This window comes from Rhinopithecus bieti, unplaced genomic scaffold, assembly GCF_001698545.2.
Source record: "Rhinopithecus bieti isolate Rb0 unplaced genomic scaffold, ASM169854v2 scaffold_27006, whole genome shotgun sequence".
In the NCBI taxonomy this organism is placed as follows: Eukaryota; Metazoa; Chordata; class Mammalia; order Primates; family Cercopithecidae; genus Rhinopithecus; species Rhinopithecus bieti.
The window spans coordinates 4,417,906-4,444,712 of NW_016813373.1; the positions used below are offsets into that span (position 1 = coordinate 4,417,906).

Consider the following 26,807-nt stretch of genomic DNA (forward strand, 5'->3'; position numbering starts at 1 on the left):
TCTACTTCCAATACTTTCAACTATGTAGAGCTTTCTTGGTCTTAGTTTTATTGAATCAAAGAGCTGTTACCCATTAAATGAGAAAAAAAGTTTTTAAAAATTCACAAAAACATAGATGTGAGCAATGTTTACAGAGTAGAAATTTCTGGTTCTCATTTGAGAGAGTAACCAATTCCTTATCGTCCTCTTCCTTACCTCTTCTTGCTTCTCAGCTGCCCACTTCTTTCTTCTGCCTTTCTCTCCAGCCTCTCTTCACCTTTTTTCATTCTTTCTTCTCACTCATCTGACACTTTACTGAGCACCATGTTCAAAGGTCTATGTTAGGTACTGTGGCCAACAGAAGATAAAGAAGGCACAGTCCCAGCATCTTGTGTTGCTCTGGAGCTAGCAGCAGAGACAGATACAGACAAGTCAGTGTGGTAGCCCAGTTCACAAGACAGTCCACCCTCAGGTTCCTTTTCTTTACCTTCTCTGCAGCCCCATCCCCAAACCTACTGATATTCTCTCCTCCTCCTACCTTCTAATGCCCACTTTAAGGATTAGATGCCTAAATGGCTAATTATTTTTCCCTAAACTATGGGGGCAAGTCTCTTAAGGTTCACTGTGTCATATCAAGCACGTTCCATATATATGATCACTCACCAGTTGGGACTTCCTTCTCTTTGTATTAAGACAGATTCACAGAGGGTTTAGAAAATACAAGTTTTAGCATTTGCCTTTTAAACTGAATAATGATGGTGTTTCCAGGACTTTGTCAAGTGCGAACTGTGTGCTAGGCACATATGTATTGTCTCTACTCCCTGTATTATCACTCCGCTCTCCATCAATTCATAGATAATTCAGAGAGGTTAAGTAACTACTCTAAAATAAAACACGTAGAGGTGGAATTTGAACACAGATCTAACTCTTTTTACTATATCTGTGCTTTAATGACAAAAGGCAGGTTCCATATAGCCTTTCTACTCCTCTCCAAAGAATTTCTACTTCTGTGTGTGTCTGTGTTTGTGTGTATAATCTACTCATAAGATAAAGCATATAGCATATGATAAAACTTTCAAATTTTTATTTAATTTTTTGAAACTGAGTCTCACTCTGTTGTTCAGGCTGGAGTGCAGTGACACAATCTCGACTCACTGCAACCTCCGCCTCCTGGGTTCAAGCTCTCCTGCCACAGCCTCTCGAATAGCTGGGATTACAGGCATCTGCCACCATGCCCGGCTAATTTTTGTAGATTTAGTAGAGGTGGGGTTTCATCATCTTGGCCAGGCTGGTCTTGAATTCCTGACCTTAGGTGATCTGCCTGCCCAACCCTCCCAAAGTGCTGGGATTACAAGTATGAACCACCACACCCGGTCAACATATGATAAAACTTTCAGATACAGTTGGGTCTCTTCTAGATTAAACAATGAGTATCTGATTTTGCTATCAATTATAGAACCTTTATGATATTCAATTAAAAGTTTAACAACTAGAAAAAATTTCTAAGTGGCATAATTTTTAAAAGTTGAAACTTTTTCCTCTCAAAAGCCAACAGATAATTGTAAAAACACATGTAGTCTCTATGCATTAATGTTCATGATGCAAAACATATGTGGATTTACAGGCATTAACAAGAGTCAAAGGAGGCAATTGTAAGAGCTCTTGCTGGTTGGCGTTACATATAAATTCAATGTATATTCACTAGAATTATAGACGCTCCTAGGAAAAAAAACTCACTTTAAAATTGTAGAGCTTGTGAATTTTATAGCCAATTTAGTTCCAAAGATGTTAAAAAATACTAATAGAATATTAATTTATTGTATCTTGGTATTGACTATATAATCCTTGGTGCATTAATATTTGTCATGAGAATATTATGCCAATATTGTTTCTGTGTTACAACATAATAATCAATAGGGAAAAATTCGGCAGCAAACTGAGATGAATTTTAATAGAGTATAAGATTAATTTGTGCTTGTTCTTTCATAAAATAATTTGTATTGAATTGTTGAACCAATGCAGGCAATATCCATATTATAATAGTACTCCTCTGGCATGAAGACATGGTACACAGATATTGGTGGTGGTATTTCAACAGTGTTTCCTTTAACCTTCCTGGATGTCAACTCTTCCGTCTGTCAGTGCAGATTATTTGGGGGGGAGTCACAATAATGCCTGGCACATAGTTAACATTTACTGTGGGTTTACTATTACAATTTATTAATCCTATTTTAAGAACAGATGTGGTTACTAATGTTGTCTGTTGCAATTAGGAATGAAGCTAAACCCACTACTGGTGAGGAATATTAAACTTGTTTAAGTGTGTAGCTCCAGCTTCTTACCTAATAAAGCTTCAGCCCATGAAGGAAGTTTGGGGGTGACTTTGATAACATTTGAGGAATGGAATCTTCTGATAGGAAACAGCTGAGGGCAACATTCAGATGTAAGTTTTCAGTTAAGCTCTTAATTTTCAACAGTTTTGCCAAACTGTGATTTCAGGGAATGTTCCTGGAGGAGAAGCATCAGTCATTCAACCAAATAAGATTTAAAAAACGCTGTAGAATACACTATCCTTTTAGAGCTTCACAATGCTTATTTACACAGCAAAGGCTTAGGTGACCCAGCAGCAGGTACAATGGGGGGAAAAAAGGCTTAGCGATGTTGTGCAAAAAATAAACCTATTTTAATTTAATTTTGCCTAGCTTTTCTCAAACTTATTTGACAATGGAACCTTTTAAAAAAATATATACCACTCCTAAATAGCTTGTATACTTAGAGAAATGCCCATTTAGAGAAAAACTCAAAACTCAGATACTGTTCTCCTTTTTCAATTCAGGGGTTTAAAACAAATTGTGCTGATGAATGGCTTTCCAAGTTTACTTTCCCATACGTATTTAAGTATGACAAATGCTCATCCACCATGTGGTAGGTAGTGAATTCATAAAGTCTAAGAAAGGAGATCAGAAGCTATGTACATGCCAGATATGTTTCTACTTGATGTTTTTAAAAAACATTTTAGTACTCTATAGCTGTGTTTATATTCCCATGCACAATTCTTATGAATTATGAAGACAATAAATATGAATCTGGGAAGACTTATCACAGAGAAAATTCACATGTCAAGATAAATTTGCATCCCATAATCTATGATTTGGTGTTATTAGGTCTTGGTCAAATATTGTTTAATGTTTTGTGTTAACAGTGCTGAATATGCTCTAGAAACACTTGACTGTCATGCACTTTACAATTTATGTTTTATAGCTAATTCTTTTCCCACATTATATTACTTATCAATTGTGTAATAAATTACCCCCAAATGTAGCAGCTTAAAGAACAAACATTTACTATCTCACATTTTTGTGGATCAGAAACTGGGTGTGGCTTAGCTGGGTTCTGTGGCTCAGAGTTTCCCATAAGGCTACACCCAAGGTGGTGACCAGGGCTGTGGTTCCCTCAAAGCTCAATCGGGGAAGATCCTCTTCTAAGTTCACTCATGTGGTTGTTGGCAGGATTTAGTTCCTTGTGACTGTTGGGCTGAGGGCCTCATTAGCTCAGTGGCTGTTAGCTGCAGGTCTCCCTTGGTTCGCTGGCAAATGGGCCTTTTCATAGGGCATCTCACAACATGACATCTGGCTGTCATCATAATGAACAAGGGAGAAGCCCGAGTCTTTTTCTAATCTCATCTCAGAAGTGACATCCCATCACATTCACCACAGTCTGTTTGTTAGAAGAAAGTTCCTAGGCCCAACCCACATTTAAAGGGAGGAAATTGTACAGGGACATGAATACCAGGAACTGGGAATTGGGGGAGCTGTCTTGGAAGCTGCTCATCACACATATTAACAATTGGTGGCACAAGGTGTTGTTCCACTAAATGGGTCTGGTACTTTGGGATATGTTGATAGTAGTCTGATTCAGAGGTTATAAATCTATGCATTGAAATCCAATAAGATATTGAACAATGAGATGGAGACAGTTGTACTTACCTCAGTTCCTACAAAGGAGAACATTGTATTTATTTGCAAAGAATGCCTTGATAATCTCTGGTTAGGTGGAAACAGAAGTCTAGAAGACAGGGAAGTACTTTGTATTCAGGATGATGCCACAGGATAGAGTTCACAATTCACAGCTGTGGAGCTGGCTAAGCTCTGAGTAGAGACAATTATGTCGAGATATCCTAAAGACAGGAGCTGCTGCTGACACCTGGGTCACCCTGATTTGCAATATGGAAGGTTTAAAACAAATTTGGAAGATTAGGTTTCTATTTAGACCATAGTGATCAAAGTACACACTTATATTAGTTACCCATTGCTGAGAAACAAATTACTCCAAATTTAGCAGCTTAAAACAACAGACATTTTTAGCTCATGTTTTCTAGCAGTCTAAATCTGGGAGTGGCTTAGCTAGGGGATTCTGGCTCAGGGTGTCTCATGAGGTTTGACTGAAGATGTCAGCGTAGGCTGCTGTCATCTGAAGGCTTGACTGGGACTAGAGGACCTGCCTCCACGGTGGCTCATGTTGGCAGGTGGCCTCAGTTCCTTACCATGTGGAGCTCTCCATAGGACTGCTAGAGCATCCTCATGACGTCATCTGGCTTCCTCCAGAGTGACTGATCCAAGACAAAGAAGCAAGGAGGAAGCCACAAAGTTTTCAAATCAGCATTTATAAAGTACTTCACTCTTTCCAGTCATTAATAAATAAATGAGCAGATAAGTTCAGGATATTTCAGATCCATCAGGGGCATGAATTGTGTGGATACCTGATAAAAAAAACAGACAAACAGTATGGACAGTTTTGAAAGTGCCATCCTTCCTAAGATAATCGTTGTGGAAGAAAAAAGAAAGTGACATCCACTAGCCAAAATGAAGCATGTGTTAATTTTTCTATGTTAGATTTAGTGGTAAATATATATATATATAAAATCTATTTTCTTTTTTTTTTTTTTTTTTTTTTTTGAGACGGAGTCTCGCTCTGTGGCCTGGGCTGGAGTGCAGTGGCCGGATCTCAGCTCACTGCAAGCTCCGCCTCCCGGGTTCACGCCATTCTCCTGCCTCAGCCTCCCGAGTAGCTGGGACTACAAGCGCCCGCCACCTCGCCCGGCTAGTTTTTTGTATTTTTTAGTAGAGACGGGGTTTCACCGTGTTAGCCAGGATGGTCTCGATCTCCTGACCTCATGATCCGCCCGTCTCGGCCTCCCAAAGTGCTGGGATTACAGGCTTGAGCCACTGCGCCCGGCCAAAATCTGTTTTCTTCAACAGTCAAATGCCTAATCAAGAATAGTTCACCATTTAATGTGCTTTGTAACACTGAAGGAACCTCAAAATCAGCCAGTGTCTTTGGTTCAGAAAGTCACTGAGCTTGCCAAATTCTTTTTATTCACTGAATAACAGTGTTTTTGAAAGCAAGCATTACACTATGTGTGAAGACACAGAAGTCATACATGACTGAATAATTTGGCAGAAGAGATTTCTTGTGTTTTTTACCTCTATGATCTTTGAAACAATTGCTGCACTTGTATTTGGAGAGTGGTTGTGGCCTACAAATTTTGTTAAGTACATGCTGTCCATTAGAAACTATGGTTATTGCTTGACCATTGGAATTAAGCCATTTTCTGCTTTCAAAACACCCATAATAATTAGCTTTTAAACTTTTATCTTTTACTGTTAAGTACCCTCATATAGTTATCACAGCCTTTTTTAATTTTTCCAAGGGAACAGTTTCACAGATCTCTACCATTGTGTTATAAGGAATATAGTAAGAAGGAAAGATATTTGGTTTCCCCAATATCAAATCTGTATTAGTTAGGATTCTCTAAAAAGAGAGAACTAATAGCATATGTATATAGATATACCAGAGGATATTTATTAGGAGAATTGGTTCATGCAATTCTGAAAGCTGAAGAGTGCCATGACAGGGCATCTGCAAGCTAGAGACCCTTGGATGCTGGTTGCATGGCTCAGTCTAAGTCCAAGGGCCTCAGAACCAGGGAAGCCACTGGTGTGACTCTCAGTCTGAAGCTAACAGACTCAGAACCCGGGTGCCACTGGTGTCAGTCCTGCAATTCAAAGGCCAGGGAGCCTGGAGTTCTGATGTCCAAGGTAGCAGAAGAAAAGTCTGTGCCAGCTCTCAGAGAGACATTAATTCACCTTCTGTTTTCTCTCCAGGCCCTCAGCCTATTGGATGATACCCAACAACAGTGAGGGCCAATCCTCCCTACTTTATCCACTAGACTCACACTCTAGTCTCTGCTGGAAACACCCTCCTAGACATACCCAAAATAATGCTTTACCAGGTTTCTAAGTATCCTTGAATCCAGTCAAATTGACAAGCTAAAATTAAATCCACAAACCCACCCCTCGTCAACTTGGTGCCCAAACACATCTCCTTAAACCATACTTAATTTTAAAAGAGACAATAACGAGGTAATAGTTTCACCTAACATGATGCAATATGATGCGATTGTGATTTTCAGGATTTTAGACGTTAGACTTTGGAGGGTGTGTGTGTGTGTGTGTGTGTGTTGAGATAGGGTCTCTGTCACCCAGGCTGGAGTACAGTGGTGCGATCTTGGCTCACTGCAGCCTCACCCTCCTGGGCTCAAGTGATCCTCCCACCTTAGCTTCCCAAGTAGCTGGGACTACAGGCTCACCGCACCATGCCTGGCTAATTTTTGTGTTTTTTGTAGAGATGGGGTTTTGCCATGTTGCCCAGGCTGGTCTCAAACTCCTGGACTCAAGTGATCCACTGCCTCAGCCTCCCAAAGTGGTGGAATTATAGGCGTGAGTCACCGCACCTAGCCAACTTTAGAGATTTTGATCATCAAGGATTTTGATCTCAAATGCCAATAGTGTCTCCAACTAGGAAACATGTCTCTTCTTTCTCTGCAGTCCTGCCTCTAGTTTAGGTTGTAAACTCTGGGAGAAAAGGGACGTGTAGATTTTCTTTGCTGCCCTAACCTTAGTGCCTAGAAGAGCACCTTACCACCTTACATATAGTGAGTGCTCAGTATATATTCGTTGAATTAACAAAGTGCCATTTATGGAGACAGACTGTTGGATAATTAGATAAATATAACAAAAAGCTGCTGACCACAGTTCAATTTCCTTAGGCCTTTAATTACCTTGTGTTGGGATCCTGGATATATTGCTCTTGTGTCGTACAGTCTGTTTTCATTTTGTAAAGTGGGATATTCAAGGTTAAAAGGGGGAAAGAAACAAGTTGTGAGACTTTGGGTGGACGTGATTCTCCTTTTGGGAAATCAGACTTTCCCAAATGCAAATTGGCTATCGATATGTTAATGTGTTCTCTAAATGTACCTATGATTTTATCAATGATGAGAAATACTGTTAAAATATATTTGTATTTTACAGAAACTACATTAAAAGACTTTTCCCTCAATATTTCAAGGAAAACTTCTCATCTTTATTATGTCGTTTCTCTTCTTTCTTCTCAATGTTAGTTTTCGTATTATATGGAAATCGCTTTTTTGATTAGCATTTAAAACGTCTGTTCTCTGGGGATGCCTTTATTTTGTGTTCTAATTATTTATACCACCAAGGAACAACTTTATTTTAAAAGAGCATTTAGCTTTATCAAAAGCAAATATTTACAAATTATTTTCTGATGGCATCTAGTGTTGATTTCACTTTCTTGCCTCCTTCTGTATTACAGTATACTCACACATTGAGTGTATAAAATTCCTTTATGAAATTTGCAACAGAATCCCCCTGCAGTCCCCTCACTCCAGACATCTAATTAGTGTTTCCTATCACAACAGCATTTTTTTTTTTCTGCATAAAATTGCACACTTTTGTTTTCTTTTTGATACTGGAAATGGTGTTTTAACAGGGGGAAGTGCTGGATTCCAAGGACCTGTCTTCAAGGCTGGGTTCAGAGCAGCTATTCCCATAATGGTCCCTGATCCATCTACCTTCTCATTTCTTTTTTAAATACCAAGTCTCTTGTAAATAACAGTAGCAAAAAAAAAAAAAAAAGAAAGAAAAGAAAAAAGAAAACCATTTCTTCTACAGGAACACCACTTTCCTGGGAGTAACTGCCATTATTTATAGACTGGTGTTTGTCTGGTTAAGTTGTTTTTGCCAATGCACACAGCAGCAAATCTCATCAGAATCTGCTCTCCTAGGCATTTCTTCCACCTCTTGATATGCAGAATCATTTTCTTTCAGTAAATATTTGGATGTTCCCAAGTGAGCTCCGTCAATGGTGTTTTATTTCTGAGATGGGATAGCTGAGAAGTGCTGTGTTCATGTGGGTGGTTCGGTTGTTCTTCCGTTTTCTTTCCTCTGAAACACTTTTTAGATATAAATCTTAAGTACAGATAGGACTTGGAGGTAGTAGGGTTGGGGGGTGGGGGCTTCAGTCTTTCATTATGGTTTTAACCAAAAAAAAAAATAGTTAAGGCAGAACCTGTAGTGGAAAACCAGAGGCTGATCCAAGAAATGGCCCCAGGAGAGCCCTGAGTTGGAACAGTCTCTTGCTGAGATGGCTAGTAGTATATCCATGCAACTCTTTTTTTTTTTCTTATCAGCTTTATTGAGGTATAATTGTATGCCTAAAACATTGCACATATTTAATGTATATAATTTGTCTTGATTAAAGATTTTTCTAATCTTGTAGGAAAGAAACAGCAATGACTAAAATTAGACTCCTGTCCCTTTATGTCACAGAGATCTGAGAAATGAGAAAAACAGGATTGTAATGATTTTTTTTTCTCAGCTAAAGTTATCTCAGAAACACAGATTAGAGTGGAACCTTCTCTACCATGCTCTGAGGGGCTGTGGATGACCCCTGGCATGGGAGGAGTCTCCGGCGTGTCTACTGAATTGCTTCCTCTTGATCCTCTGCCTCCAACTGTGCTCTGGTTCTCATTGCATCAAGGCCAGCGTGTGCCCTCAGAGGTGGGTGGGGTAAGATCATGGCAGGAGAAGCAAGATCCTCCGGCTCCCAGTGGTTGATCTAAAGGACGAAAACTTCTTCATTAGAAAGAACAAAATAGATGATTCTTGGCTGAAATCTACCAGTCTAGGAGTGAAGGAAGCAAGTCAAGGGGCTAGGAAGAAGTTGATAAAACCTAAAAGCATTAAGACATGAAAGGTTTGTAATCTGACCTCAACTTACCTGTTCAGTTGGATTTTTTGATATGCCAACAGCACTGAGATGTGAAGTTTCTGCAACTGTCCTGTGGTCTTTCACCTTTGTGCCTTTACTTATGCCGATCCAGGGAGCATGCCCTCCAGGGAGCCTGCTGTGATCTGGATGTTTGCATCTCCCCCAGATTCATACACTGGACTCCTAACCTCTAAGATTATTGTATTAGGAGATTGGGACTTTGGGAGGTGAGAGAGGGTGATGCCCTCATGAATAAGATTAGCGTCCTTACAAATGAGACCCGAGGGAGACCACTTGCCCTCCATCTTGTGAGGACAGCCAGAAGGTACCATCTGTGAACCAGAAAGCCTTTACCAATTGCTGAATCTGCTGATGCCTTGATCTTGGACTTCCTAGCCCACAGAGTATGAGAAATAAATTTCTGTTGTTTGTAAGGTATCCAGTTTATGGCATTTTGTGAGAGCAGCCCAAATGGACTGAACCTGCTCTGAATCCCCTTTGTTAGATGTGTCCAGATTTCCTCCTTTCTACTTCCATTAATATCCAGAGCATTACTCTATACTGTGCTGTTACATTGTCATATCATCTTTCAATGCCTGCCTCTTACTCACACAGCTCCTTGAGGACGGGGGCTATGTCCAAGTTATTTGTATATTCCCAGGGTTTAGACAGTGCTGTGTAGGCACTTAATGTTTGTTAAGTGAATGAATAAGACAGAGCAAGAGTATATAAACAGAAGTAACCTACAAAGTAGTTGCGTCTTTTGACTTTAGAGTTAGGACAAGAGCTATGATCAAAGGTATTCTAGTGATCCCAACCTGGGCCTAAGAATTTAAAAGAAAAGTTGTCTCAGGTCTTACCATTGCCTATATCTTGTGGACTTCCAATCAGATTGAACTGAGCAAATTGTCGTACTAAGCTAATTAAGTACCAAGTTAATTGTTATTATTTTATTTTTTCAAAGTTTTTGAGTGTAATTATTTAATATTTAGAGTACAAATACCAAGACCTTTGCTTTAGCAGATAAGACACTATTTACCTATTTACATAATTATATAATTTATATAATTGTTTTACTTCCACGTTGTTTGATCTGTCTTCTCTCCACCCCTTCTTTTTTTTGTTTTTTGTTTGTTTGTTTTTGTTTTCTTGAGGTAGAGTCTCACTCTGTCACCAGGTGGGAGTGGCATGATTTCGGCTCACTGCAGCCTCCGCCTCCCAGGTTCGAGCAGTTCTCATGCCTCAGCCTCCCCAGTAGCTGGGAATACAGATGTGTGCCACCACACCCAGCTAATATTTTTGTGTGTTTTTAATAGAAATGGGGTTTCACCATGTTGGCCAGGATGGTCTTGATCTCTTGACCTCATGATCCACCTGCCTCAGCATCCCAAAGTCCTGGGATTACAGGCATGAGCCACCGTGCCCAGCCTATCACCCCTTCTTTATTGCTTATGTTAGGGACTTTTCTTTAATTATCTTCTTACTACGTTTGTATTCTGTTTTGGAGAGCTCAAGCTACGTCTGTGGATACTAATGTCAAACTCATTTTTTCCTTTTATTTTTCATAGTTCCTATGATTTTAAGATTTGATTTTGATGTAACTTTCTCTCTCTACCCTTCAATAAATCAAGTCTTCTTATCAGGCAAGAACAATGCCACTCTTGCAGTTTCAAATAGAATATTAATATTGTATTTGAATTACATGTAATAGTAATATTGATAATTATGATTCATTGAGCATTTTCTGTACACTGTGCAACTGTGTAAATAATTTACAGGTTGTAGCTCATCTAAACCCTCCTCATTAGGCCAGACTCCTTGCTTGAGGCTAGGAGTTTGTGACCAGCCTGGGCAACCTAGTGAGACCCCCATCCCAAATAAATAAATAAATAAAGCCACTTCACTATGAGAGATACCAGTAAGTCTGAAAGTTAGATCTACCTTTCTATACTTTTAGCTGCCTCCATGTGGACACCTCTCAGGTGGCTCCACCCCCACATTCTGAGGTGCACAGGCTCTGGGACAGGACAGCCGAAACACACATCTCAGCTCTGTCAACAGCTAGCTGTGTGATCTCGGGGAAAAGTTCTTAAGTTTTTTGTGTCTCGTTGCCCTCATCTATAAGATGGGATAATAACAGGACCTTGACAATTGTAATGTGTGAAAAGTTCATATGTATGAATCAATATATTTGTGTTCTGTGGTTGCCATAATACATTAACACAAACTGAGTGGCCTAAAACAAGAGAAACTCATTCTCTCACAGTTCTGGAGGCCAGAATATCTAAGTCAAGGTGTTGGCTGCACTCTCTTCAAAGGCTCTAGAGGAAGATTCTTCCAAGCCTCATCCAGCTGGTGGTTCCAGATGTTCCTTGGGTTGTAGCAGCATAGGCACAATCTCTGCCTCTGTCTTCCTTCCTTCCCCATTTCTCTCCGTGTCAAATCCTCTGCATTTCATTTAAAAGGACATTTGTCATTAGATTTAGGGCCCTCATGGATCCACCAGAATGATCTCATCTTAAATTCCTTAAATTTTTTTTTTTTTTTGAGACAGGATCTTGCTCTGTTGTCCAGGATACAGTACAGTGGTGGGATCTCAGCTCACTGCAGTGGCTCAAGCGATTCTCCAACCTCAGCCTCCTGAGTAGCTGAGACTATAGGTGTGCACCACCACATTTGCAGGGTTTCACTGTGTTGCCCAGGCTCATCTCAAACTCCTGGATTCAAGCAATCTGCTTGCTTTGGCCTCCCAAAGTGCTAGGATTACAGGTGTGAGCCACTGTGCTTGGCAAAATACTTAATTTAACAACATATGCAAAGCCTTTTTTTTTCTTCAGATAAGGTCACATTCACGGGGCCTGCTCTTCTGTAACTGACTCATCTATAATATCTCTGTGCTCATAATCTCGGAAGTCTCAGTTAATCCTTGACTATCTTCCTCACTGCTCTCAAGTACTTGTCTGGCAAACCTGTTGATTCTAATTTCAGACAGCTCTCTTTTCTGTGCCTACTCCTGTTCTTAGTTCAAATTCTCATTAGGATGAGAGTTGTTCTTTCCTACAGTTGTTTGCATTTCCAATTTATGCTCTGCATTGCCTCTAGGTATGTTTTTCTTTTTCTTTTTTTTTTTTTTTTGAGACGGAGTCTCGCTCTGTTGCCCAGGCTGGAGTGCAGTGGCGCGATCTTGGCTCACTGCAAGCTCCGCCTCCCGGGTTCATGGCATTCTCCTGCCTCAGCCTCCCGAGTAGCTGGGACTACAGGCGCCCGCCACTGCACCCGGCTAATTTTTTGTATTTTAGTAGAGACGGGGTTTCACCATGGTCTCGATCTCCTGACCTTGTGATCCGCCCGTCTCGGCCTCCCAAAGTGCTGGGATTACAGGCGTGAGCCACCCCACCCGGCCCTAGGTATGTTTTTCTAATGTACACCTCCTGCCTAAAAATTCCAAAGGTTTTCTGTTGCACACAATTACAGTAATAATAGCCAAAATTAGCACTGGTATCTCTCCCATTTCACTAGTAGGGAAACTAAAGTTCAGAAAAGATCAAATGAGGGTCCAGGAATGGTGACTCATGCCTATAATCCCAGCACTTTGGGAGGCCGAGGCAGGCGGATCACTTGAGACCAGGATTTCAAGACCAGCCTGGCCAATATGGTGAAACCTGTCTACTAAAAATACAGAAAATTAGCTTGTCATGGTGGTGGGCACCTGTAATCCCAGCCACTCAGGAGTCTGAGGCAGGAGAACTGCTTGAACCTGGGAGGCAGAGGTTGCAGTGAGCCGAGATTGCACCACTGCACTTCAGTCTGGGTGATAGAGTGAAACTCTGTTTTGGGGGGGGGAAAAAAAAAGATTAAATGATATGTCCTCAAGATCACGTAGCTTTGTAATTAGCAGAGACCGAAACTGAGCCCAAGTCTTCTAAATTTATGCTTTGATGTCCAGAGCTTAGTTTATTTCTTGAAGTATTCACACAGCACTTCAAAGTCAACCTTTTCCATTTATATTCCTGACATTCCTTGACATTGATCTGTCATTCCACCCATAACTTCCCTTGTTCTACAATAATTTTATGCCTTTGCATTTTGATTGTTTCTACCAGGAGGGCTGGCTCACCTCTTCATTTTTTCCTGACCCATTTTTCTATTTTTTTTTTTTTCACGACTGTGCAAGGAAAGTTCACTTACTCTGCAAAGCCTTGCCCAGTTCCCAGGAGCAGAGTTAGATGCTTACTCCCCAAACCTCTGGTGGCAGCTTACACATATTCCCATTATAGCACTTCCATATCATCTTTTCATTGTTCACATGTCTTTCTGGACAAACATCTCACTGGTTTATGTAGCCCCAGTGCTCAGCTCATCAGAGATGATCAACAAATATTTGCTGAAATATTTCAGCTAAAATTGCAGAACTAAAAGAAATTGTTCTTTTAGCTCACTAAAAATCAACTTACCAGTCATTTGAAAAAATAAGAAATGTAATGATTAAGTTAAGAGGCAGAGCTCTGAGTGGGAATAATGGGAATATTGAAATCTCTGTAATAGCTCTTTTGTTACAGTCAAATTAGTGTCTCACACCTTGAATAGGTGGTGACTATTTCTAACTCTATGCCTTTACTTAAGCCATTCTCCTCCCACAGATGTCCTCCCCACTACTCTGCAGTTTTGCAAAGTCTACCCATCATCAAGGCCAAGTTCTATCTACTCCATAAAGGAGCCCTCTAAGCTGCCCATCCCATCTCTAACTCTACTGTGCTAGGCCTCACAGTGGCAGTTTCCTGACTTCATTGGCATTGCCTGTACACCCCATCTGTGAAGGAGTAAAAGCATAGTTAAATGTTTACCTAGTAATAAAGCAAAAGTCTATATACATTGTTCAATTTTTAGTCTTCAGAAAGTCAAGTGCCTTGATAAGTGAACTGTGTTTTGGAGAAGCAGTACACTGATTTTTACAAAATGAAACTTTTGATTAGAGGTATATGCTATGGTTTGAATAGATGTGTTCCTCCAAAATTCATATGTTAGAACCTAATATCCAGTGTGATAGTATTAACAGGTAGGGCCATGGGGAAGTGATTAAGTCATGAGTGCTCCCAGTCTGTGGCGTTTTGTCATAATAGCAAGAATGGACTAAGACAGCCTGTATTAGAATCTAACAGTTGTTCTGCGGCATTAAGTCCTTCCTACTTCCACAGTCATGGAACTTTTAGGTGAGCATGCCACTGCCCGAAATAATGACTCCATTTTCCATGCTCCATTGCAACTAGGCATGGCCATGTGACTAAGTTCTGGACCCTGAGATGCATATAGAATTGTGGTGTGGTAGCTCTGGGGGAGCTTTGGTTAAAAGCTAGTGCTTATGTACACTGTGTTTTTCTCTTCATTTTTTCCTTCTGGAATATGAATGCTACCATCTTGGAAAGTGAATGAATAAATTAAAAGAAGAAGCCTGGCTGGTCTACAGTTGCCAGATTTAGCAAATAGAAACACAAGATGACCAATAAATACTGCATGGGACATACTGGTGTTGAAATGTTACTCAACGTTTACCTGGAATTCAGATTTTACTGAGTATTCTGTGTTTTATCTGGCAGCCCTAACTGGAACCCCACTATGGAATGCTATACCCACCCTAAGAAGTCTCCCAGGACTTTTACACATGAGGGAACTAAACTACCATTATATTTTTCTGTCGCTTACAACCAAACAGAATTCCACAAATTCAAAGCAGAAAAAGAGGCCAACCTATGTCTTCTCATACTAAATCTCATGATTGGAACATTTTATCATAATGCCTCTTTGGTGAAAAGACTATAGATCTGCTAAGTGCTTCAGGGTCACCAGTAACTGCAATATTTTGTATTTCACATACTTTTTTGTTTTTTAAAGAACTTTCATACGTTTGAGTTTATTTACTATTTTCAATGATCTCACTTCTTAATTTTGTAGATGAAGTTCGGAGATTTGCCTAAGTTCATGTAACTAGTAAGAAGTTGGTGTGGGGCTTGAATTTGGAACTTCTGACTGAGTTTACTGGTCTTCCTGCTAGTCCACAGCTTCCCCTCTTAAATTGGTAAATTCACTAGGAATAAAATGGCGGAGAAGGTGCCTCCTGTTGTAGGGATTTATGGGAAAAAAAGAGAGGCCATGCTCTATCTCATACCCTCAGGTACCACGGGTGCAGCATCCAAGTCCCCTAAGGTTCATGGAGAATGAGTATGCTAGGGAAATAATGGCTTTAGCTGGGAGGGACCAGTACCTTAATTCTCTCACACTACTGCATAAAAATAGAAGTTATCGACTGGGAGCAGTGCCTCACACCTGTACTCCCATCACTTTGGGAGGCTGAGGCAGGCAGATCACCTGAGGTCAGGAGTTTGCGACCAGCCTGGCCAACGTAGTGAAATCCTGTCTCTACTAAAAATGCCAAAATTAGCTGGGTGTGGTGGTGGCTGCCTGTAATCCCAGCTACTAGGGAGGCTGAGGTAGGAGAATTGCTTGAACCCAGGAGATGAAGTTTGCAGTGAGCTGAGATCACACCATTGCACTCCAGCCTGGGTGACAGAACGAGACTTCGTCTCAAAAAAAAATAGAAGTTATCTTGATCATATTATTCTTACTCGTTGCTGAAAGCCCTACTAACTTTTTGGTGGCTTTGAGTAAGAGTTCACTTTGCCCTGCAGCAAGGAAGTCATGCCTCTATATAGAAGTTTGGATCAAAACGGGTTTTTCCGCTGGGTGCAGTGGCTCATACCTGTAATCCCGGCACTATGGGAGGCCAAGGTGGGCAGATCACCTGAGTTTAGGAGTTCCAGACTAGCCTGGCCAACATGGAGAAAACCCATCTCTACTAAAAATACAAAAAAGTAGCCGGGCATGGTGGTGCACACCTGTAATCCCAGCTACTTGGGAGGCTGAGACAGGAGAATTGCTCGAACTCAGGAGGTGGAGGTTGCAGTGAGCTGAGAGTGCACCACTGCATCCTATCCTGGGCAACAGAGTGAGACTCTGTCTCAAACAAACAAAAACAAACATAACTCTGTTTTTTCAAACTGTGGTTTCTGGACAAGTGATTTAGGGGTTCAGCAAACATTTGATTCGAATGTTGTTTTCATATTTATCTTAACCATGATATCTATAATAATAATTAGTAGGGGTAAATAATGCTAGCTGTTGTACCAAAGACCCCAAAATTAGTTGTTTAACACAAGACCAGTTTATTTCTTGCTATTCCAAACCTATTAAAGATGTTCCCGCTCTGCAGGTGGCCTGCTACATTAGTCCTTCAGAAACCAAGCTCCTTCCATATTACAGCCCTGTCCTCCTCTAGATCCTCAGTTCTTTCCAGCGCAGTACAGTTGCTGAGCAAAGGGTTGGAGGGTTGCCGTGGGGGCTTTGCAGGTGCCAGGCCTGTAAGTGGTGCATGTCTGTTCTACTCACACTTCACTAGCTGGAGCTTAGATAAATGACCACAGGAAGGCTGATAAATATGGTTGAGCTGTGAACCCAGAGAGAAAAGGAACTTATTTTTGTCAAGGACACAGCTATCTGTCTCTACGACAATTTTTAAACATGTCTTTTAACTTTTTGGGTACTACAGCTTACTACTATGTTGCCAATGTTCATAACTTGTTTCAGTGCAGATTTTGGAATTAAACTTCTTTGTTTTATTTAAAGAATACCCTAAGGTTGCAAGAAAGGCTATTATAAAAACATCTGTTACCATTTACAGTCATTTATCTGTGGCAATCACTGTCATCCTTGACAAAAGTCATTGCAAAGACAATACCAAAATAAATTATATTCTAAAACTGATGTATGTTTATAAGTCATTCATGAACTCAGATCTCGTTCATCTAAAAACACTTCCTTGTTCTTAGTGATTGACTTTATAATATTTAACAGAAATGTGAACTTATAAAATAAACTTATATTAATAGAATATTTTTATCTGTTCTGGATATATTGAGGTTGCCTATAAGGTTTATCTTGAAAAGGGTTCCATTGCTTAACAAATTTAAAACGGTGATATCTAAAGTCTCATCTAGCTCTAACATTTATAATGCTTTCTATTTTTATATGCCATTGAAAGGAAGACTAACTCCTGATTGCATATAAATGGTGCAATGCAAGTAAAGTTATTTTCCTTAGTAGAAAAGTTAAGTAGCACCGGGAAAACTGTTGCATAATGTGCTCCCCCAATATGTAACTTAAATAACTTAAATAAATTATTTTAGAAATTCCTAGAGACTTGAAATCTTCTGAGGTGTCTACCAACTGATAATCCATGCAAATAATTTCCACAGCTTATTTGATATTTGCAAGTGAAACACACTTTCGCTTGTTCATAATTAAGCACATCTCTCCTGCATTAACTATAATGTCAAGTGAGGGGGAGGTCTGTTTAATTAAAGAGCTCCAGACCTTTCAAGGATCAGCATTGATGGTCTTCTACTTCAGATCCCTTCTTGATGAGGTTTAAATGTCCTTTTTGGGAACTATGGGTTCCTTTGCTGCTCCTTTAAAGGAGTAGCCCCCTGCCTACCTCACTCAGAGGCTGCCTTGGGTCTGAAATATATCACCAGACAATTGCACCATATATCTGATATTGCAGAAGCTATAGGTGCTGTGGCTTTTGTTTTCAGGGTTGCAGATGGAGATGAAGGTCATAATTCCTTTTCCCATGACTGCTGGCAGCAGCTGCAGGGTTACTAAGGGAACAGCCACAGACCACAGTGTGATGAGAGAAATAAACTCAGGTGACTCTGTCTGTCTTGCTTGAATAAAGCCTTAGAGTCCTGCCTTCATTGGGGAGTCCTTGCATAGGGCCAGCCACGCTCCTGGAACCATCACTGCCCTCTACTGGATCAGCATAGGAGTCCATGAAGCCCAGTGGGTCGTTCTGATGAACTGGGTGTTAGCCTTTGAGCTCTGAGGAAGTGGCGACCACAGAATTTATCCTCAGCTCACCTCACGCACTTATCCAGTGACAATGGTTTGCTTGGTATGACATCTGCTTGTACTGAAACTACTCACATCTGTGAGATCTGTCAGATGCAGGTTCTACTCAATTTGGTACACTTGCACAGAAAATACCATTTTGGGTTTGAAAGCAGATACATTTAGATCAGAGACATGAAAAGACAAAATGACTTTAGAATGCTGAAAAAGGCCTTGGCAACTCTGAAATGGTGTTTTCATTTAAGGCTAATTTGTATGTCAAAGCAGACTCAGGGAAGTCCATTTGAAAAAATCCCCTTAGAAATGACTATTATTTCTATTATGGTTAGTCTTTAATGTGCAGAACACTGTGGAGCTGGGACAGTGAGACTTGGCGGCCCATTTGCTTTAGCCACCAAATGTGACTTTTTTTGGTCCCCAGAATCACTTCTGTTACTTTTTCCAGAATTTCTCATTCTTATCCCCTTCTGCTTATTTTCAGTCTTTTATTTTGACCCACGCCTCTATTTTATTTTTTATCCAACCCTCTGCAATGAATGACAAAAATGGAATACCGAAGGAGAAAATAACTTAAAGCTATGAAATACATGTTTGATCTACATGTTCCCTGGAGAAAGTGTAGAACATTCAGACAAGAATAAAGAGGAAGGTTAGATCACCCTGTCTGCTCTCTGCACCCACCCTTCTCCACCTTGCTGAGCTGCATCCAAAGGCCCCTTTGCCTTCTGACTTCTGCTGGAGTTTTGCCCGTGTGAGTAAAGTTGGACCTGACTTCCTTCCTGTGGGGTTGTAGCTGGCTGTCTGTGTGCCTTGACTGAAGGGCACAGCTCTGTCCAGCAGCCCTCTCTTTACAGGTTCAGGAACCCACTCCCTCCTCCAGCCCCTTGTGGCCTAGGCTGCTAATGGGGCTGATCCTAGGAACCTGTACCATTCTTCACCCATACCTCACAAACAGTCCCTTAAGACACTCTCTTCAAATTACCCAGTATACGAGTTTTATCAGTTTTCTGCTGAAACACAGGATGGTATAATCATAATCCAGACTTAAGGATAAATATGGGTAATAATGTTGGAGTATCTCCTTAGCTACCTTTATTTATTATCCTGTGGGATCAGATTAAATCATGAGTTACAGATGTAGCCTAATTCTGTGTGTATATCTTTATAATTTACTTTATATCTTACCCCTCCCACATGTAATTACTTATGAGAGTGACCCCTATTGTTAAAATCTTTCCTATCTCAAATAATGAACTTTATTTACTACATTTTGTTTCACTATATGGATAGAACTGAATTTATTTTAGGATTCAAGAGCAACTCTGTGATCTATCTTCTGAATCCCCTCAAACTTAATGGCTCCCTATTTCTTATATGTATTTATCTGCTGGTCCAACTTTGTAAGACAGAGGGTTTGACTGGCTCAGTGTGTCACACACCCCTTCTGGGGTACCCCTATTGGATGAAAGCTCAAGCTGGGTTACCTCAAGGACAATTGGGCCTCTTTATGTTCAGCCTTTACTAACCTCAGTGGTTAAGTGACTTCTCCTAGTTCCCATCCTAGTAAATCACAGAGCTGGAACTTGAACCCATGACTGCTGTCTCTAAACCCAGGGCTTATCTACTTCAAAATGTGTCTGCCAACATGTAAAACTCAGTCTCTACATCTAACCACAGAAACCACAGTTGTAAGTCACAGAAGAATATCAATTTTTAAAACATGTGTGTGGTTCCAAAGAAACGGACTATCAAGCCACGAAAAGACCTGGAGAAAATGTCAGCGCATATCACCAAATGAAAGAAGTCTATCTGCAAAGTCTACACACTGTAGGTTTTCAACTATATGACATTCCAGAAATGGCAAAACTATGGCGACAGTAAATGATCAGTGGTTGCCAGGGGGAGGGAGAAGAGAAGAATAGGTGGAGCACATAAGATTGTTTTTTTCTTTTCTTTTTTCTTTCCTTCTTTTTTTTTTTTTTTTTTTTTTGAGACAGAGTCTGACATGGTGAAAATACTGGAGTGCAGTGGCGTGATCTCGGCTCACTGCAAGCTCCGCCTCCTGGGTTCACGCCATTCTCCTGCCTCAGCCTCCCGAGCAGCTGGGACTACAGGCGCCAGCCACCACGCCTGGCTACTTTTTTGTATTTTTTTAGTACAGACGGGGTTTTACCATGTTAAGACAGTGAAACTACTCTGTATGCTACTGTAATGTTGCATACGTGTCTTTATAAATTAGGAAAAATTCACAGAATGTGCACCTCTGAGGTGAACACTAATATAAACTATAGTCTTTCAGTGATAATGATGTATCAGTGTAGGTTCATAATTGTCATAACTGTACCACTCAGGTGGGGGATATTGACAATGGGGAGGCTGTGCATATGTGGCGAAGGGGTTATCTCTGTACCTTCTGGGAATCTCTGTATCTTTTGCTCAATTTTGCTGTCAACCTAAAACTGCTCTAAAAACTAAGATTTCTTCCTTTTCAAAAAATGTGTAGTTCCTTTTAAATTGGTATACTATTAATTTCCATTGCCAACAGATTTACTGTGTTTAACTCTAGTTTTCATTTAAGAAAAATGACTGACTTTTCTCTTTATCACAAATGCCTGCAATAAATTGACATTCCCATCACAGGGGCTTTCCCACTGGAAACCAGCTTTCCTATTGTTATTTTAAAGCAGTGTCAGCATCCATCTCCTACATTCAGATAATGTAGACACATAATCAGTTACCAAACATATTTAAATCAGAGGCCTACTGAAGCGTTTCACACTTGAATCTTGTAGTGAAGATATAAGAGATTGTTTTTATTTAAAGCCCTTGAGATTTAGAGGAATAAACTAGAAGCTTAACTTGAGACTTTCAAAATCCTGAGATCTATCCAGGCATCCATCATACATGACAGAATGATTATACCACCTCCAGAACTAGGTGTGTGATGACACACTGAGTTAATCTCCTTCTATTCCAATGTATACTACATATATCTTTTATTCAATATATTGAGTACAGAAACTTAAAGCTCAGAACTTTGGCATTCTCATGCATTAATTTCTTTTTGTTTAAACAACATAGATAGTCTTCATTAGAGAGGATCATAATGGACATATGTGGACAGATTTTCCTGTTGGTTGTTCAAAAAGCAAATGGCAAAAATATGTGTCTCTATGTAAACATATTTTCTGAAATTGGGTCAAAAGGATCAATGACTAGTTTGTGGTGTGTGAGTCCTGTTGACGATGTGTGTACTGACCATTCATGCTTCCAGAGCTTCCTTTCTGTTGATCAGGGATTACGGGAATGATGTTTTAGAAATTTGGTCACCTGGTTAGTAAAGTAAAGTCTCCCTGGCAGAGTTTTGGTTTTTCCTTTGTCCTCTGAGGTAGATTTATTGGCAGCCCTTGTTATTTACACTAAAGAAAGGAGGAGAGAGAGAGATTTGATAAAATTGGATAATCCTAAAATCATTTGTGGGGGGGGGTTAGAATTCATAGTTTATTTTTAGATAACAGATATGCTTCCTTAACCTCATTTTCTTTGGACTAATTTTAGACATTTATTCCTATTACTTGAACACACAGTGGTAAAAGGCAGCAGAGGCATTTCCAAAGCATGAAGGATCACGGGGGAAAAGAATGAGATTAAAATTTTGCCATGGATATTGCCATGTTGTTCTTACACAGTTAAATAACTTAGTTCTGTGAAATTTGCTCACAGTGTTGTCTTTTAAGAAGTTATATACTGTAAAATATATATGCATATGTAAATTTTGTTTATGTATATATCTGTATACATATTTTTATTCCTTTATAATATAGTTATCTATTCTGTATATTTTATTACATGCATATCAACATATATAATTAGTAATATATGTTATATAACATGTATAATTGTTATAGTCCTTTATATGTTATTATTATATGTGCTATATAATGATATATAAAGGAATAAAATAAATAAGGTTCTGATTCTGCCAGTGATTTACTGCATGATCAGTGTGGACTGGGAGTAGGGTGACCAATCATCCCTCCTTTGCCTAGGACTGAGAAGTTTCCAGGGATGTGGGACTTCCAGTTTTAAAGCCAGGGTGAGCTGTTCAGCTGAGTTCAGGGGAGTAGCTGTGGGCCAGGTAGGGGTGAGTTTTTCTGGTGGCCCAAGCCAAGTATATATTGCAAAAATATAGTGAGCAAAATAGTGGGTCAAGAAAAGGGCCAGTGGAGAGTTAAGGCGCAAAGCTGAAGTTCACAGCCATCCAAAGTTTTAGACATTGAAGAGTGTTTCTGCCTGGAGCCAAATGAAATTAGAATAAGCTGGGCCAGTTCTACGTGGATAATGAGGTATGGCTCTCCCAGGAATTCTATAATAGTCAGTTGGCTACTCTAAGGGTCTTCTCATTCAGTTCTCTCTGCTGCAGGGACCAACTGCCACAGGACTTACAGAGCCAAGAGAGGAAGTCAGCACTTTCCTTCAGGGGAGTAGATTGTTTTCATCCTATGCAAGGGATAAAGTAAACATTACAGTTTAATAATGAACTTTTGTTTCTTATTTTCATTTTTGAAAAGTACTGAGTATTTAATCTTATAAGTCTATAGGAAAATTGGTTGGTATTACATGACACTCCAAAATGATTTCCCTAAAAGTTACCCTCCTGTGGATGAAGGTGGTCTGACAGGTAGTGGTGGTCTGTGATTTTACTCTTTCTCCATGAGAAGAGAGGCTCAAGTTTCTCTCGGGATCTAAATGGGTAGAATATATGTCCAGCCCCAATGGGGTATATTGCCTCTCTTCATCCTCTGGCAGGAGAGGCACTACTCTGAACTCATAGTATATTTACTTAGTGTTCTATATACATTAAAAAATTTTTAAATGTACAAAGTGGAGACTTTTGAATACAGAAAAAATAGGGGTAGAGAAAGAAGGGTAAATCTGGAAGTGAATCCACAAAATGCATGCTGAGAGGTTCTGTATGGTGGATGGGCAAGGACACCAAGTTGGCATTGTGCATAGAGAAAAACATGGTCCAATACGTGAATCAGTCTCTATAAGATACAACAAGCCAGTGCTAGAAGAAAAGCTCAATGCTTCTTTGTATGAAGGCAAGAGGGAAGTTTTTCCAGTGGGTCTTCATAAGGAGCATACTTTGAAATGTAATAAGCCACATTTTCAATAGTATCTTGACAGGCATTTCACAGAAGTGCTTTCTATGATGTTCCTCAGATAAAGACTGATGGCATAAATTCACAGCTCAATTCAATAAAAATTCCTATCTTAAATGCTTTACAGAACAAAGTAAGGTATGAATATACACATTTTTAAAAGTCATCAAAAGATGGGAAGAACTAAACGAGACGGTCTAGTTATGAAAATCTCTGCTGGCCTGGAACAACCCAAAGACAGATTTTAGAGTATGCAGCGGAATGTCTGGATTTTCTGTCCTTCAGACAATTCTGCATAATGGTGTTTCTAAAACAAGCTTTTGAAGTATTGAAAGCAATGAGTTTGATGGGATCCTGCCTGACACACACCTCCTGGAATTCACTCTGCTCTGTGGCTGACTATGTCCGGAACCCATTGATAATTCCTCATGTGAATGTTGGGAATGCAAGCACAGACAACACCTGAACAGAGGCCAGCCTGCCTTTTCTTGGAGGTGGGCCAAGGAATGGTTGTGGCGGCACCAAAGCTCTTCTCACAATTCTGGTTCTTCCCCAATGCATGGAGTAATGGAAGGGCCCCAACATTCTATACCTGTAGAACATTATGGTAAGAATTGAAGTATATGAAAAAAGTTAAACTCTTTTTGAATTATCTGGGTCTATGGGGGGACTGAGGTTCTTTTTTGACCAGGCCTTAGATGCATCTCTTTGGCTTCATTTTAACACTGTTCTCAAAATCACCTCAGAATGGTACCTGGGGCCTCCATTGACTTCCTGATTTTACTTTGGTTGTTCTATAACTGCCCTCCCGCTCTGAGCAGCTTGGCCTAAGTTTTCTCTTTATCTCTTTCTTCATTTTCTTTCTTTTCACCCACCTGCCTGCCCTTCCTTCCTTCCTTCCTTCCTTCCTTCCTTCCTTCCTTCCTTTCTTCCTTCCTTCCTTCTGCCTGTCTGCCTGCCTGCCTTGCCCGTGCCATAATTCGTACCTAACCTCATAGGCTCTTTCAGAGCTGTTAAGTAAAATTCTATAAGTAAAAACTCTCTGTATAATTTTTTTTCACCTGCTGCTCAACCTACCTGGTGACCCAGAGCTCCAATTTCTCATAAGAGTTGCTGCTACCTCTCTCGATTAAATTTCCAGGTTCATATTTTTGCACAATTGTTTTCTATAAACATGCATGAACACAAATAGGATTATTTATGAGATTTATTTCAGTCAAATTACTCTGATTCCAACCAATCTAAAGACATGTGCAACTTACCCATGGTTTTGGACAAGATGGGGTGGGGGGGACAGTAAACCATGTTTTTTATTATATCCTGTCTTTGACAGATATTAGGAGACTAGACCAGTATGGAGTGATATGACCTTGTTAGTAATTTTTTCTTGGGATGCTTATCACATTGTACAGAATCTCCTGTTGATCTTTCTAATTTTTTTGTAATCCATGCAAGCTGTACATTTCCTTGTCAAAAATTGATATTTGGGAAAATATTTTTATCCTGAGAAGTTCCCAGAAATAGAGATTTTTTTGTATCTTATGAGCTATGAGACATTTAACCAAAGAAAATTTTCAAAGACTATTTTAAATGAATACTCCATATATATTGTGCTTAATTTTTCAAGAGACATAGTATTAGGAGCACTTTTGACCAAATTCTGCTGTTCTGTTGATAACCTTGAAGCTGACCTCTTTCCTATTAAATAATTAGTATTTGGAACTTTTATATGGATGAATAAAACTGCAGTGTCACTTTCCATTTAAGCAATATTTTTCATTTCTTTGGCACTTCTAGCCACTCTTTATTTTTTTAACTTGTGTCCTTGAGGTAGTCATTTATTTTGGATCTTAAATATCAAGATTTCAGCATTTGTTCTTTTACAGACTGTGTCATAAGGCTGAACTCTAACACTTGAAAATTATTAGAGTTTACCACTTTACAGCTGTTCTGATAGTTCATCACCTGCTTGGCTTTCAGCTTGCTCTATAAATTCAAGTATTTAATACCTGACTCTGAATAAAAATGTTTTGAAGTGTTTTAGCAACCAAACAAACCATGCAATGAGAAAGAGGTGCAGACGACTCGCTTGTGGTTATGGTTGTCAAGGAAACCATTTCCGTATATAGTGTTTGACAACAGCCATGTTTTTTTAAAGGCCATAAAAACAAAGCTTGTCCAGAAGCATGAAGAAGAAAGCATACAATGAAATAAGCCACAGCCAACTAGAAGTTATGAGAATGCATTAGATGCAAAATGCTAGATATCAATTGATGAGATATTTTGTAACATAGAAATAAAACTCAAGAGGGATAACATGTTGAAAAGTGTGCCAGCAAAATGCCCTTGTTGAAGCATGGTCAAAGTCTCAGTATGTTCTCAAAATATACTGTGTGCATTTTTAGAGAAATTGTTTAATTAAACAAACAGCTTCATCTTTGCCATACACAAACTCATGGAATGGAATTTAAACAGCTTTGATAATCAGTGGGAGGTTTGAATATATTGCCCAGCAATAGATTACACTGCTAGAGCTACAAAAGCTGAAGGAAATGGAGAGCTTATTTGGGGGTTTTGTCTAGTTTATGCTATGTTTTGCTTTAAAAGAGGAATGAACTGTGATGCCTAGTGATGCTGAAGATCTTTATGGAGGAAAGAAGATCCTAAAATGTTGATTATGGATAAAGTCTATTTTGAATGCTCTTTCTCAAGGTCTATACATATAGAGCAAAACCCTAAGGAGGAAAAGATGGCTGGGCACGGTGACTCATGCCTGTAATCCCATCACTTGGGGAGGCTGAGGCAGCAGATCACTTGAGGTCAGAAGCTCAAGACCAGCCTGGAAAACATGGTGAAACCCTCTCTCTACTAAAAAAAAAAAAAAAAAAAAAAAAAAGCTAGGCATGAGGGGGGGGGCCTATAATCCCACCCACCCAGGAGGCTGAGGCAGGAGAATCACTTGAACCTGGGAGGTGGAGGTTACAGTGAGCCAAGACCGTGTCACTGCACTCCAGTCTTTAGCTTTTTATGCTAAAATATGAATTCCCATTCATAAAATGTGCAACATAAAGCACGAAAGACGTGGCAAAAGTGGAACTGTAAGGTGCCTGATTCTATACAGAAAGGGGTAAATGGAGCCTACTCTGAAACTATCCAACGTACAAAAACAGAACATGTGGTTTAAAAGATACATGATTTGACAAGTTGGAAATCAGATAAAAGTCCAAGGAAAAGACATAATTTCTGAACAGATTCTAATATCTGAAAGAAATGGTTTCATTCTTGAGCAATTTCTTATTTCATAAACTATTAGTGTAATTATTTATGTAAGCAAAAAAATTGATTTTATACTTCTCCCTTCCTTTTTCTTTGATACGTACACATAACTGCAGCATATGACAGAGTAAAATTTTCGCATTTTTTTCTTTACAATTTACCACAAAGGAAATGTTGTTTGGGCAACTTATGATGTGCAAAGATAGAGCCAACTCACTACTGCCTGTTGCCTCACATTTAAGTATCATTTATTTCTAAAGATTATGAAATACTTAGTTCATCCTAATGCCTCTTTCA

General features: G+C 39.6%; 2 long non-coding RNA genes across 2 annotated transcripts in view; both read right to left on the reverse strand.

Moving 5' to 3' along the window:
• Nucleotides 1–278: 278 nt before the first annotated feature.
• On the reverse strand, nt 279–3,419 carry LOC108512709 (uncharacterized). The gene is made up of 3 exons (XR_001880666.1): nt 3,333–3,419; nt 2,322–2,487; nt 279–384 (listed from the first exon to the last, which is right to left on the reverse strand). It is a non-coding gene; the product is annotated as an uncharacterized LOC108512709 (long non-coding RNA).
• A 12,889-nt stretch (nt 3,420–16,308) lies between these two features.
• Nucleotides 16,309–26,807, reverse strand: part of LOC108512704 (uncharacterized) — a 70,051-nt gene continuing 59,552 nt past the window's right edge. The window contains exons 3-4 of the long non-coding RNA XR_001880662.1: nt 21,329–21,488; nt 16,309–16,606 (exon numbers count right to left, since the gene is read on the reverse strand). This is a non-coding gene — a long non-coding RNA (uncharacterized LOC108512704). The remainder of the gene's footprint in view (nt 16,607–21,328; nt 21,489–26,807) is intronic.